Raw genomic sequence first — 14,817 nt, 5'->3', positions numbered from 1 at the left:
AAATCGTGGCTTCTCTGGCTCCTCTTCATTTTCTACCTCGATTCTCGAACGGCTCCTGCTACAGTGTTAAAAAAAGGTGTCGCTACAGTGCCACAGAGGAGGAGCCGGAGCACCCAGGAGCTGCGACAAAGAGGGCCTAGGATCGCCCAGCGAGCACGAATCCCGCCCAACAAAATCTAAGGTCCAAAAAGACCATGATCCTCTGTCTCCGCGAAAGAAACTAACGTTTCCTTTTTTTTTTCTTTAACTTTTTTTTCCTTTGTACTTCATCATTCAACAATCCCCTCAATGATCCCACGAGCTCAAAGCCAGTTAAGCGACAGCCTCCACGCTCAATTAGTGCCACGAGATGCAAATCGACAATGCAAATGGACCAGAGCATCTCTAATTTCACCAAAATGTGAGCCAAAGTTATGCAAATGAGTGGAGTATGATGCTTAGGCCCCGTTTAGATCAATTTTTTTTTGGATTTTGGCTACTGTAGCACTTTCGTTTTTATTTGGCAATTAGTGTCTAATTATGGACTAATTAGGTTCGAAAGGTTCGTCTCGCGATTTCTCACCCAACTGTGCAATTAGTTTTTTTTCGTCTACATTTAGTACTCTATATATGTGCCGCAAGATTCGATGTGACGGATACTATACAAAAAAAATTTTGGCTTTTGGGTGGCATCTAAACGGGGCCTTAGCTCTCCAAGAGTGTATACCAGTGTTAGGGATACCTAGAGAGTGACCAAGGCCGACTACCCCATCTATTTATAGGCCCACTCGATAATCAAACAATTACCCTCTTGAGTCAGCTTCTACATGACCAGCGAACAACTTCGGTGGAGCACCAGATGCGCATCGGAGTGCTCTCCAACAGGTATTTTCCAACAACTAAAAAATTATCCATTGAACTATTGCAACTCCGGTGACAGCTCCGGTACCGCATTGGACGGCTCCAATGAGCACGGCCAGCGAGTCCCCGAAAACACCTTCACTGAAATCAAGTCCGGTGACTTGTCTAGTGGTGCACCGGACAGCATCGGTGCGTGTTAGCACTCAAACTCCCTGTTACAACCCTCTCTGGTGTGTTATCAAAAAAGACCTCTATGGTGTAAAGGTGTAACTTCAAACTCCCTGTTACAACCCTCTCTGGTGTGTTATCAAAAAAGACCTCTATGGTGTAAAGGTGTAACTCAAGATCCGATGACCCCACCAGATAGCTCCTGGGGGCTTTGAATTTCCTCGCGCTCTGTCAAGCCAGCACTGGATCCCACCGGTGCCACCACTCTTGTGCCCAGCGGAAGGCAATGTGCTAGGCTGAAATTTCTCTCAAGTCAGGGCACTGATCAAGAGCTCCAGTGCCACACCGAACAGCTCTGGAAGTGCAAAACAACACTGCCAACAACTCTTATCTCCCACTTCGCAAGTGTGCCAACTCCCAAATGTTTTGTTAAATATCTAAGCACTTGACTTATGATTTCTTAAAGTGTTTTCAAAACATTTTCGCTTGCTACACCACGGCACTAGGTGTCGATAGAATATCGTCGGCAGTCCTCCGAGGGGTATCCCACGAAGGTAGATTGATCGACAGAGGTGCACGTAATCAAGAATAAGAAGGCAACAGAGACACAAGAGTTAGACAGGTTAGGGCCGTCTGCACGACGTAATACCCTACTCCTGTGGTCCGTTGGTTTATATTGGCTATCGTATGATATTGCGTGTGTTTTGAGGGGTCCCCTACCCGCCTTTATATAGCTGGGGGTAGGGTTACAAGTGCTTAGATCTAGAAGATAACCGGTAAGTAATAACATATTACAGGAATTATGGGATCGAGCATATCCTAACAGATTTCGTAGCATCTTCAGGATATCGCCCTTGATGTCTTGCGGTACACGCCGAGCAGTACCGTGCACCGTAAGTCTTCATCTTGTGGGCTAGACCACCCCTGGCGGCGCAGCCCATGTCGTACCCCCCACAACTAGTCCCCGAGCATCTTGTATCCGCTGTGCAACGCCGTCTTGAGCTTATCTGAGCAAGTGTAAACAAAGCCGAGCAGTCAGACTCATAGTCTGACCACCCTAATGAGTCGCCGAGCAGTTGTGGACCGTAACCGACCAGCTTAACTGTCCAGCCGAGCCCAGGCTTACCCAAGTAAGGCTTGCCAGAAGGATGTAAGGAGCTCAAGTTCAAAATCGAAAATTCTCTCGCTGTGAATCAAATGTGCTCACTTAGAGTCCGACCACGAGAAAGGGAGATAATCTTCTTCAACTTCGGGAGGCACGGAGTCTTCTAATGAACAGGTTAAAGAAAACACACTTACCGTAAGGTAAAGTGTACCCACTTAGTTTCCGAGCCTAACAGTAGGTGACGTGGTCGCGTGGTGTCAGGGTCTAGAAAGTAGAAGAAAGACAAAAAAAACCAGCCGAACAGGCAACCAGTCCAAGGGCTGAGCCCTAAAATGAAAAAGTGCATATTCACCGTAAGGTGAAGTGTGCCCACTTAGTCCCCAAGCCTGACAGTAGGTGACGTGGTCATGTGGTGCTGGGGTTAGAAACAACGGTAACCAGAAAAAAGTCCCCAGTATGGTGAGAAACCGAATCATAATGATGACGTAGTCCCCGAGCCATAAGGGAAAATCTCGGATAAATCAAGAAGTGTCGATTACTCAAATCGTGGAGAAAAAACCGGAGTAATGACTGTATAGTAGAAATTACTGAGCCTTGATGGTATTGCGGAGAGGTCGGCGAATATTCGGTGTGCAATATTGAGTTACGTCGAAAAATGGGCGATATGGGCCGTAATTGCGCGGAAGCCTAGATAACGGCCTAGCATGCCGCTTTGGGTAATTCGGAAGGGCGCAAATCAGCATGGTGCGGTTTCCCACCTTTGCCACTCCATCACTTGGTCTTCCTCCTCGCCCTCGCGCTCCCCCATTCGCATTCACACGCGCTTCGTCACTAGGGCTAAAAAGCTTGCGTAAAGGGACCAGTTCCGATCTAGATCTGAGGGAATGGCACAGAAGAGGGGAGGTGGTAACGCGAAGAAGGCGGTTACCGGGGTGAGCCATGACAAGGAATGGGTACCGTCACTCATGGGGGAAACGGAGCTCAACGAGATGGTGGAGGCGGGCGTTCTTCCTAATCGTGTCATCGCTGGATGGCGTTTGGGTGACGGTGAGCCCTATCTGATGCCACACACCGACGAACTCGTTGTATTCAAAGATTACTTTTGGCGTGGATTAGGGCTTTCGGTACACCCTTTCTTGTGAGATCTGTTGGAGTATTGGGGAGTGAGCTTATGTAATCTTCATCCGAACACTATTTTGCACATTTATGTGTTTATCCACTTCTGTGAGGTTTATCTTGGCATTCTTCCCCATTTCAATATCTTTCGACACTTTTTCTGGCTCAAGAAGAAAGGAGGGAGTGGTTCCAAAGTTGTCGGCGGTGTGTATCTATGCTCCACGATGGGATGGCGAGCGAATACATTCATGTGCCACTGAATACCTCGTTGAATGGGTGGAATGTCAGGTGGTTCTATATGAAGCAAACTGATTCTACCGTTCGATGTGATATTGACCAGATTCTAGAGAATCAAATGAGCTAGTCGAAGAAAACAACCAGTGCCGATATGGAACAGGTGAAGGGGCTCCTCGAGCAAATGAGGGGCATGAAGATGAGCGGAGTGGTGGTGGCGGTAAACTTCATACTGCGCCGCGTCTAGCCCTGCAAGGAGAGGGCTCATGTGGGCTTTGACTTTAAAGGAGATACTGACGGCACCTGGGAGAGGACAAAGAACCTGACGAAGGAGGCTGTGCTACACCGGGCCACTAAACTATTCACTCCAAACGTGTCAAGTCATACACCGTGCGGGGGCAGCCAAAATCTTTCAACTGCATGAACTCACCTCCTTAGGTAAAAATCTCGACTATTGTTCCTGGTGCTTTTTATCCCGGGCCAACGCTGAGTAGTGGAATAATTTGCTTGTGGAAAAATCAATTGGCAGGAACGGGCGGCGTACTTCTCGGGTGTGCCGAGGAGCGAATGGCCAGAGGAAGTGGATGCCAGGTCGACCACTTAGCTAGAGGAAGGTGCCGTCAGCACCTCGTCCGAATACAGAGGTGAAGGTGCTAGTCAAAAGTGGAGTCCCCCCCGGTATCGGAGAAAGTTCAGGGAAAAGGGTGACGAAAAATGAGCCAGCCCAAAAGAAAATAAGAACGGCGGATGTAGCTCCCCACAAGCCGGTCGGCATCTCATTTGGTGGTGGTCAGACCGCTCGGGCATAGAGTGCGGCGATATCCGAGTGGTCGGAAGACGATGAGGCTCCAGTAGCTCCCCCTCCAGCACCAAAACATCATCGTGCGGAATGCATGTGGAGGTATGATCGAAGGGAGGAGCAGACGCCCAGCGTCGAGTCCCCGAGAAGCAGCCAGCGGAGAAGACGTCGACGATAGGGGCCACAAGACCACCAGCCCAGGACACACAGGTCGACCCCAGAGCAGGGCCTAGGAGCTCGAGAAGGTAGCACCGATTCAGAACCATTCATCGGGAAGCTGACATGTAGGTATCTTTGCTTTGGGATCGGTGGCTGTCCAATCTTTATAGTGGCGGTGATCGATGGGCTAATCTGATGCAGAATGGGGCGTGCAGAGGATCTAAATCCTTCAGACCAGATTGGCGAGCACGGATACATTATGGACAAACTCCATCCTAGAGTCCCTAGGCACTCATCGGTTTACGGAGGATTCGACCACCGCTGCTGATGGAGTTGGAGGTGGAGGGCGGTCGGCGACAACGATGGGCGATTTGATAGAGATGCCAGGAGCAACAGTGAGAGCCACTGAGTCTTCAAAGGTGGAAGTGGGAGTTGCTGGAGCTACGCCAGAATTGGGGGCGCAGGGGTCGGTAGCGTCGGAGGAGCAAGCGGCGCACCCTGAGATGCCACAGGGCGTGGTCGGTCGCTCTATGCGGCCACCGAGCCTTTAGGGAATGCCACCGGCTATGGAGGAAGAGGACGAGGTCAAGGAGACCAAGCATGGAGGATCATGACCTCAGACCGTCCGCATCTTCCGCAAGCAAGGGGACTAAATTATGGTCGTAGAAGAGGAGGACACCACCAGGGAGGTGAAGAGGCTACAGTCCACCCTTTGCACAGCTATGAAGCAAATAGAGGTTAGTGTTGCGTCAGTGGTGTCCGTCTTTGGCGTTGGAGACTAAGGTCTTTTATAATCTTGGTGCTTTGCAGGGCATAGCGCGGACTGCTGTACAACGGTAGCAGTTGATCAAAAGGATAGAGCCCCTCACCGAGGAGAACGAGAAACTAAGGGAGGCAATGAAACTAATGGAGAAGAACGTCCAAAGGGCCCAATGCAAAAGGGATCTTGCTGAATCAAAGACCAAGGACCTAGAGTACCAAAAGGGGACCCTATCCGATCAGTTAAGAACAGTCTCCGTACAGTTGAGGAACACGTCTGAGCAGCTAAAAGGCATCTCCAAGCAAAAAAAAGGGTATCCCTAATCGGTGAGCTTGTTCCGCATTGTCGACCGACCATAATGTAGCCATTGTTTACTGTGTTTGTAGAGCAAGATGCGGAGCTCGGTTAGTTGCATCAAGTTATCGGTCAACTCCAAGAGGAGAAGGAAAAAGCGTCTGGGCGAGCGGAGAAATTGGCCGAGGATCTAGAAGGTGAGTAGTTCATGGTTAGAGTTGTTGCTGAAATGATTTCTTCATTCGATGGATCCCTTTGGTGTCTGCAAAATACCGTCAAAGAACTAAGGCGTAATTCGATGCACTGGATCTAGAGGCAAAAATCTAGAGGGTAAAATTTGACGCCGTGGTGGCCAAAGTTAGGCCGGTGCTCGACTATTTTTATATGGAGGTAGCTCCTTAGCCCGACGATAGGCTGCCCTGTCCAGACGCCATCATTGATAGGAGCAAGGCAACGTGGGAGAACTTCAAAGGCTTCAACTGAGATATCGTTGTCTTCATCGTGACGCATGCCCTGGCGATGGTCTGGTCCCACTACCCTGTGATTAATCTTCGAGCGATAGGGGCTGGATTCACCAGAGGGATGAGTGCAACGAAAGAGTAGCAGCTGAAAGATGAGGTGGAGGACGTGACGAAGAGGTTGGCCGGCGATGTCGATCTATTCGGTGAGGTAGACGGTGATGGCCAAGCTCAATAGCCTAAGTGGGGAGGAACCTATATGGGACAACTAGAAAGGGGAGTTAGATGCATGAGGGCCTAAGCAAACATTTGTGTATTTGTATAAATGTTGTAAGTAGACGACATATGCGTGTTCAGGTGTCTTTCTAGTGCTTGCGATGAAAAAGAGACTGTTGTTAACCCTAACGTGTTTATACGTGGTATAAGTAGTGTCCGAGCAGTTAGTTCGTTACTGGGCTCTTGGCCTTGGCTAGCCCATATTCCATAACATCGAGCGCTAGAGCCCATGCACGTCTAGGAGTGGCAGACATGACCGAGGAACCACTACCGACCACCCATAACACAGAGTGCTGGAGCCCATAGCACGTGTAGAGAGAGATCAGAGATAGGGTTTTCTCCAAAGAACTCAGAGCGGGACGTTTGCTGCTCGATGGTTGGCGGAATATCTTAAAGATATTTTAGTATGGAGAAGCTGGGCGAAGTGTTTATGGAGATCATGTATAATTACCAGAGTTTATTGAGGTGTAGCTTGGAGCTAGTGATCATATATAGAGATTAAACTGGAGTGGAGAAATAATGGAGACAATTTATGGCAACGAAAACTTTATTCATTATGAAGTGGAGAGTACATATCTAGAGCGTTTCAAGGATAGAAACGTATAAGGTGCTCGATGTGCCATGAATTGGAGATATTGATTCTCTCCATGTCACATAGCCGGTAAGACCCTGGTCGGGTAACCCCTTTGACCATGTAAGACCCTTCCTAGGGGGAGGAGAGCTTGTGCATCCCTTCGGTTTTTTTTGCTTTCTATGGAGAACGAGGTCACCGACCGCAAATGAACGACCTTTGATATTGCGATTGTAGTATCTTCGCAGGCTTTCTAGGTATTTGGCTGTGCGGATGCAAGTGATCAAGCGTTCTTCTTTGGCTCTATCAACGTCCTCTGTCCGAACAGCTGTGGCTTGCTCTTCATTATAATGCTCCACCCTAGGTGCTCAAAAGACAATGTCCGCAGGAAATATGGCTTTTGAGCCATAGACCAAAAAATATAGAGATACACCCGTGTTATGACTAGCTTGAGTGCACAGTCCCCAGACCACAGCTAGGAGCTCTTTGAGCCATCTACCCAGATGCTTTTCCTCTTTCTAGTATAGTCTCTTTTTGAGGGCATCGAGGATCATGCCATTCGGCCGTTTGACCTATTCATTAGCTCTAGGTGGGCAACAGATATGTATTTGATAGAGATGTATTGGTCTTCATAGAAGTCCTAAAAATGGTGACCAGTGAATGTAGTTCCGAGGTCAGTGATAATACTGTTTGGGAGACCGAATCTATGGATGATATCTTCGAAGAGCTCAACTGCCTTCTTTGCAGTGGCCAAAACAAGTGGCTTGTATTCGATCCATTTGGAGAACTTGTCAATGGTGACGTATGTGTACCAAAAACCACCTGGCGTAGGCTTGAAAGGCCCGGTCATGTCCAGTCCCTAGCATGCAAAATGCCAAATAGTTGGGATGGTCTACAATTCCTACGCCGGCACGTGTATTTGCTTGGCAAAAAATTGACATCCTTCATAATGTCGGACAAGGTCTTCAGCGTCGGTGATGGCCGTAGGCCAATAAAAACTAGCTTGGAAAGCTTTGTCGATCAGGTTTCTGGAGGCCGCATGATTGCCACAGGAACTAGAGTGAATTTCAAAGGAGTAATTTTGCACCCTCTTCTCGGGTGATGCATTTCTGCAGTATCCCTTCCTTAGCGCTTTTCCTCATCAATTTCCTATCTACCAGCACGTAATGCTTGCTATGATGGATGAGACATTCAGTTTCGGTCTTATCGGTGGGTACATCAGCACTGATGAGGTACTTGATGAATTGTTCCCTCCAATCTACGACCGGTGAAGGTACTGTAAGTACCAGCTGCTCGGCGGGGGGAACTTCTTGAACTTCCTTCTCTTCCTTAATAGATGGCGTAAAGAGGTCTTGGACGAAGACCCTAGGCAGAATCATGGTGTGAGAAGAGCCTCTCTTAGACAGGTGGTCAGCGAGCTGATTTTGGTCTCGTACCACGTGGTGGTACTCGATACCGTAGAACTTTCCTTCGAGTTTCCTGATCTCGGTGTAGTATGCATTCATCTTCTCACTGGAATAGGACCAATCTTTGTTGACTTGGTTGATGACCAGCGCAGAGTCTTCGTATACCATGAGGCATTTGACGCTGAGCTCGACAACTATACAAAGTCCGTGGAGACATGCTTCATATTCCACGGCATTGTTGGAAGCTGGAAAATGAATTGGAAGAACGTATCGGAGATTGTCCTTAGTCGGAGTAATGAATAAAATGCTAGCACCAGCACCGTTGATGTTGAGGGCACCATCGAAATACATTATCCAGTGCTCGGGACAAGCAGCGGGGATGGGCACTTGGATCTCGGTCCACTTAGCTATGAAGTCAGCCAGTGCCTGTGACTTAATGGTCGGCCTGCTTCTGAATTTCTATAGAATAAGTGCCAAGCTTGACTGCCCACTTGATGATGCGGCCGTTGGCCTCTTTGTTACGGACGATGTCCCCTAGAGGGAACTCGGTAACCATGACAATCTTGTAGTACTCGAAGTAATGATAGAGCTTGCACGACGTGACTAGAATGGCGTATAACAGCTTCTAAACCTAAGGGTAATGAGTTTTGGACTCATTAAGAACCTCACTGATGAAGTAGACCGGACGTTGTACCTTATAGGCGTGTCCAACTTCCTCGCGCTCGATGATGATAGCTATGCTAATGACGCGAGAAGTGGCGACAATATAGATCAATAGGGTTTCGTCTGGTTGAGGCACCATCATGATCAGGGGCTTCATTAAAAACAACTTGAGCTACTCAAAGGCCGCATCAGCTTCCTCCGACCAGGAGAAGCTTTCAGAGGCCTTGAGTAGTTTGAAGAACGGTAGTCCCTTTTCACTAAGGCGTGATATAAAGCGGCTGAGAGCAGCCATGCACCCTATGAGCTTTTGTATATCCTTTATGTAGGTTGGCCATTTCAAATTGGTAATGGCAGAGACCTTGTTGGGGTTGGGTTCGATGCCATGGGTGCTGACGATGTAGCCCAGGAGTATGCTGGATGGAACTCCAAAGATGCACTTTGAAGGGTTCAACTTCCATCTGCATCTTTTTAGGTTGGCGAATGTTTCTTCGAGGTCGGCGATGAGACTATCAGTGATTTTGGATTTGACGACCACATCGTCGATGTAAGCTTTGATGTTGCAGCCTATCTATTGGTCAAGGCACATCTGGATGGCCCTTTGGTAGGTCACCGCGACATTTTTGAGTCCGAAAGACATGGTGGTATAGCAATATGCACCGAAAGGCATGATGAATGATGTTTTGATCTGGTCGTCCTCTTTGAGTGATATCTGGTGATAGGAGCCACTCAGGATGATATACTTTAATAATTCTAGCTACTAGGAGCCATTTTATTTCTACCCTAATAGCCTCTTTCTTGTTTGGCACGAATCGTTAGAGCTTCTGCTTGATCAGCTTGGCAGTCGGCGAGACATTCAAGGAGTGCTTGATCTTCTCCTGTGGTACCCCAGCATGTCTATAGGTTTCCAAGCAAAAATGTCGATGTTGGCACATAGGAAGGAGACGAGCATCCTTTCCTATTTAGGGTCAAGATGAGCCCCAATCTTGGTGGTCTTGGTGGGGTCATCGAGGCTGAGGTCGACCTCCCTCATTTCCTTAGACTTGGTGGAGGCACGTGGAGGCTCCAACGCTGGGATATCCAGGTCATCGGTGGGCACCATCTTAGCATCGATGACCATAATGGCCATCTGGATGGAGAGGTCGATGGCTTTAGTGAGGGAGAGACTTTCTATTTCGCAAGCATAGGCGATAGAGAGGTTATCCCACAGAGTCAGAACTCCTGTAGGTGTGGGCATCTTCAATACTAGATAGGCATAGTGTGGTATGGCCATGAACTTGGCCAGAGCTGGCTAACCAAGTATGGCATGGTAGGTGGTGTTGAAGTCAGCGACGTAGAACTTGATATGCTCGACATAGAAGTTGCTAGCCGTGCCAAATTGTACCAGGAGGGTGATCTCTCCAAGCGGTCGGGATGTCCTACCAGGTACCACCCCCTAGAAGGAGTCAAAGGGGGTGAGGTCTTCTACTCCAAGGCCTAGCTCCTTTAGGGCTCTAGCGAAGAGAAGGTTCAGGGCGCTTCCACCGTCGACGAGTACTTTCCTGAAGAGTACCTTCTTGATGGTTTCATCGAGAATAAGGGGGAAACGCCCTGTGTAAGGGATGTTCGTCCACTAGTTAGCCCTACTGAAGGTGATGGGGATCTCAGACCAGGGGCGATAGCTGGGGTCGGCGATAGCATCTTCTGTGTTGACGGTGAGCACCCGGCGGGCAGTGAGTTTTTGATCTCTTTTGTTCTCGATGGTGGTGAGGCCTCTGAAGATAGTGGGAACCACTTTATCATGATCCTAGAAGGCATTATTGTTGTCCCTAGGTGGTCGGCGACCTCTGGCTCCATCATCATTGTCGTCGTCTTTAGCCAAGCCAAGGCAGTCCTTCATCTTGTGCTTGCTGTTCTTGTAGAGGAGGCATGGTCCTTCGAGGATTTTCATGTACTGCTCGTCATAGTTACATTTGGCGCGGGGCTCATCAACGGTGGCGATGATGTTGTCTGGTCGGCGGCGGTGATACTAACCAACTTTAGAGCCTTCTAGCCAATCGCGGCCTCTGTTCTGATGGTGGTTGCGGTCGTTGTAGCAGCGGTCACTGTGGCATCATTCATCGAGGCGATCATTGCTATGGTGAGTTGGGCGGTGAGTGCACGCATCCTCGTTTAATCAAACTTCAGCCTCCTCAGTGTCGGCGTATTGATCGGTGGTTGTGATCATCTCACCAATTCCCTTTGGCGGCTTACGATTGAATTTGGAGCAGAGGTCACGGTGATGGAGTCATCTAACAAAGGCGGTGATGACTTCTGCTTCCATGATGTTGGGAATAGAATTCCTCATCTTAGAAAATTATCTGTTGTAACTACGGAGAAGCTTGGATGGTTTTTGATAAATACGATTCAAATCATGCTTGGTGTCCGGCCAAGTACATGTAGCCATGTAATTGTTGGTGAAGACCTTCTTCAACTATTCCTAAGATTCGATGGAATCTAGGGCGTGCTCGTGAGCTAGTTCATTGCGGTCGGCGTGAGCATGATGGGAAGATAGTTCGCCATGACACTGGTATCTCCTCCGGCAGCATGCATAGCGGTGCCATAAGCTTGTAGCCACTGTGTGGGATTCATCCACCCCTCGTTGGGCTCGACCCCGATGATTTTGAAACCACAGGGCCACTAGAGTGTTTGGAGTGCTCTCGTGAATGCTCGAGGCCCTTCGGGATCGTCACCGTTAGGATCAAGAGCATTGCCGACGTTTAGTGGCTGGAGGGCTACATCTTGATTACCGAATTCTTGCTTGTATTCTTGACGCTGATGTACTTCCTCCTCTTGCCAAGAGAAACAACGCCCATCAATGTGACGTCGTGCATCCCAGAGGTTGTTGATGTGTTCTCGGACATCTTGATCGACTTCTTGGTCATGTTGGCGAGGGTTGTTCATATGGTTCCCCCTAGCTCTCCCTAGCGGGGTTGTCTATCATCACGATGTTGGTTGGTGAAATAGCTTCTGCTGGGGCGGCTATTGGATCTTGGCACGTCGGATCGGTGATTTGAGCTTGTCGAGTTGGAAGGTCCTTGATCTTGGCGGATCTCGTTGACCTAGCAGTACACAACTTTAAGCATTGCGGTGACCTCTGGCATTTGTTTGAGCCGAGCGAGCTTGTTAGCAGCCATGACCAAGTTGGCACTTGGGGTCTTGAAGACATTATGGCCGTCAACACGGATGAATTCATCGTCGAGGTTGCGGTGGAGTGGGCGTGGCCTCCATTGCGAGTCGAGTTGTTCTCTGTTGCGAGCAGCCTCGGCTAGCACAATGGCAGCCTCATTCGCTCGGTGCTGCGCTCAGTTGGCGTTTCTGTTGATGCGAGCTACGCGGTCCTCATCGGTTTCTCCATCCCGTGGAGGGCTTCCGATGCTGACATTAAAAATCCCACCCCCACGGAAGGGTGGAAAAGGAGGTTGGGCGGCGGTGGTTTCAGCGACAATCTCCGTAGAGCCCTGGGGCTCAGAGTCTGGATTTTCCTCCAGAATCATGTGGAGGGATTCTTTGGGATATTGGCCAATTTACAGCATGTTGACAGTCGGCGAGAGCTAGACAGTGATCAGGTCGATGAGAGGATAGATGTCTCCAATCTGGTCGGTGAATTTGTCCCTTAAGGCATCCTAATGGATGGCGGCCATATCCCCTGGAGTTTGCTGATCGGCTTCCGATAGATCGGAACCAGAAGGTGGTCGGCGCTGAACTAGAGTGGCCAGAGCCAATTCCGTGAGGGAGAGGCAATCGGTGAGCTTCTAGCCGACCTGATCGATAGATGCGATCAGATCATCGTTGTTGACCTGCTTCCTCAAGTAGCGGGGCAGCAGGCGATGAGTTGGTGGTGAAGACAACCTCGGAAGCGGTTCCAAGATCGGATATGCTATTGCAGGCGTTGGTGTGGTTGATGTAGAATCGATCTGCACTGGCTTGATGATCTCTCCATCTCCATCAACATTGATGACCTAGGAGATCAATCCGACCGTAAAGATCTGGCTAGGCTTTGGAGAGGACGAAGAGCCTGAAAAGTGTACCATCTTATTCGTCATGGAAACAACATGCACACCCCTACCTAATGCGCCAACTATCGATAGAATATCATCGGCAGTCCTCCAAGGGGTATCCCATGAAGGTAGATTGATCGGCAGTGGTGCACATAATCAAGAACAAGAAGGCAACAGAGACATAAGAGTTAGATAGGTCCGGGCCATCTATACGATGTAATACCCTACTCCTATGGTCTATTGGTTTGTATTGGCTATCGTATGATATTACGTGTATTTTGAGGGGGTCCCCTACCCGCCTTATATAGCTGGGGGTAGGGTTACAAGTCGGTTAGATCTAGGAGATAACCAATAAGTAATAACAGATTACAGAAATCACAGGATCAAGCATATCCTAATAGATCTTGTAGCATCTTCAAGATATCACCCTTGATGTCTTGTGGTACACGCCGAGCAGTATCGTGCACCGTAAGTCTTTATCTTGTGGGCTGAACCACCCCTGGCGACGTAGCCCATGTAGTCTGTCGTGGGTATCTGAGGTCATACCCCCACACTAGGTCTAATGTAATGCATATTAATCAACACCTAATTGCACTAGATGACCATGTTTGCTCTTAGAGTTCCCCACTTAATAGTACAAGCATCTATCTAAAATCCGACCACATACTCTATTGCGTCTCGACCGGTGAAAACAAAACTCTATCATATACCTTTGCCTTTGGGCTTGCTTCCACCTCTTCATCTTCTCCAAGCGTGAGCTTGCTCAATTTGGATTGATCACCCTTCATCCACCTTCAAGCCTTGCTCACCATCTTAGTGTGGACCTAACCTAGCTTAATCAACACTTAGCAAGAGGCTAGTCCACTAGTTGTCTCTATTTCCAAAACCAAATATGGAGCTTTCACTTAGGAGGGGAAGGTAGTGGTGAGGCAAGCCTAGGAAGACTTGATGTAGGCCCATTGGCCACACCGACAACTTCTATATGGCTTCCACTACTCCTCTTAAGTCCATATGTGCCTACAGAGGCAAGATACCAGCAGTTCTGTGTGGTGATGGAGGCAAGTGGCCATACGAAATATGGATGGAAGGAGAGGCCATTAGTTCGGAGAATTAGAAAGAGGCAAACCGGTGCTGGGCTAAAGGTGAGTGAGTGTGTGGGCTAGATGTTCCAAATACACTATACATGCTCTAGGAGAACATGCCTCCATGTCCATTACTTGTCATTCACCACATCAGTCAACATATTCATTGATGTGATCAACATGTATATTCATTCAATATTCAATATTCAATGATCAACAAATCAATAATTGTTTGATGGTTCATTACATTATTTAAAAAAACTAACAAAGAAGTAGAGATTATAGTTCTTTAGACTAAGGAATGAATACCTTAGTCAGTATTAGTGGTGCTAAATATATTTTGTGGCTAAGCTAAATAGTGGTATTTAGTGGAGCTAAAGCATCATTAACGGTAAAATCGAAGAAATTGACAATATCATCGACGTAGACTCTATAAAAAATATTATAACGAAGCTACAATAATACTATAGAGGGCTATATATGCTGACATTATTCCATGGTATTTTTCTTAACACCTCTTCTTTTTCTCTCTCTGCCTACCGAGATGGGATGCCGATCTGAAACCAACTATCTTTCCACTTCTATAGCTTCTAATTCAAAAAAAGATCAATTACCCCTAATCCTATTTCTAACCCTTTTTCTCTTCGGTGGCATTTAAATGGTAGGAGGGATACAGAAAAGGTTATGAACTAGGAAATATAGAGCTAGTTATTGAAAGCTCTAGTTTGGTTTTGGTGAATTGATGAAACCCTAAGTGCTAACCTAGTTTATCAAAGTGATCATGAGATAGGTAGCACTATTGCAAGTGGTGGAGCAATGGTGAAGATCACGATGATGATGTGACCATGGTGATGATCAAGTGCTTGGACT

This window comes from Miscanthus floridulus, chromosome 7, assembly GCF_019320115.1.
Source record: "Miscanthus floridulus cultivar M001 chromosome 7, ASM1932011v1, whole genome shotgun sequence".
In the NCBI taxonomy this organism is placed as follows: Eukaryota; Viridiplantae; Streptophyta; class Magnoliopsida; order Poales; family Poaceae; genus Miscanthus; species Miscanthus floridulus.
Note: the sequence above shows the minus strand (reverse complement) of the source record.